Below are 663 nucleotides of genomic sequence, written 5' to 3'. Positions count from 1 at the left end.
GTTATTTACGCGAGGCGATTTATTTCTATACGTGCATACCCTAACCAAGGTAGTTTTTGCATTCGTATTGGTCCTTATAAAACTTCAAAATAAGACACTTATAATTTCGGACTGTATGAAGAAGTTCATCTTGTTGGCTTGGTGATCCAGCCAAGGCATATAATAGTTGCGTTGTGGTAATATCGATGAACAGCGAGAACGTTCACTATTGGTGGCTAAAATGAATCGTTTGTCATCCAACAAAGTAAGATTTATTATATTATATATAGACGTACTTACTACTGGATGAGGAAAGGTTCACGTCTTTCTTTCATTGTCTCAACCGTAGGAAGAGTGCAAGTTTAAGCTCAAAATTGACAATAAAAGACGTTAAATACAATATTTTGTCCTTGAGTTTCATCTGTTTTGTTTTCTCCTTTTCATTGCACGGGTATACAATGCGTCTCTTGTCTTTTGGGTTATATGAATTTCCCAATTGCTTGTTCCAAATTTGATTTGTAAGTTCCAATAGAGTCATAAATTTGATGACTTTCCCAGTATTAAATTTCTCATCCAGGGCCCGGTTGTTCGAAAGCCGATTAACTTAATCCGGGATTAGCGTAAACTTTTGTTTCATTTTTCAACTTTTGATGAAATTTTCTTTCGCTTATTTCTGTTTTTCAA

General features: G+C 34.8%; 1 protein-coding gene across 1 annotated transcript in view; it reads left to right on the top strand.

Moving 5' to 3' along the window:
* The window catches only part of LOC137972995 (mitogen-activated protein kinase kinase kinase 1-like), a 19,281-nt gene extending 18,900 nt beyond the window's left edge, over positions 1–381 (top strand). Inside the window, exon 17 of the mRNA XM_068819698.1 lies at positions 1–381. This exon is cut by the window's left edge and continues 1,042 nt beyond it. The gene's annotated coding sequence lies outside the window, so the exon portion shown is untranslated.
* The last annotated feature ends 282 nt before the right edge of the window (positions 382–663 follow it).

This window comes from Montipora foliosa, chromosome 10 (assembly GCF_036669935.1).
Source record: "Montipora foliosa isolate CH-2021 chromosome 10, ASM3666993v2, whole genome shotgun sequence".
Classification (NCBI taxonomy): Eukaryota; Metazoa; Cnidaria; class Anthozoa; order Scleractinia; family Acroporidae; genus Montipora; species Montipora foliosa.
The sequence above is the reverse complement of the archived record's forward strand: the minus strand, read 5'-3'. Positions and strand labels throughout refer to the sequence as shown.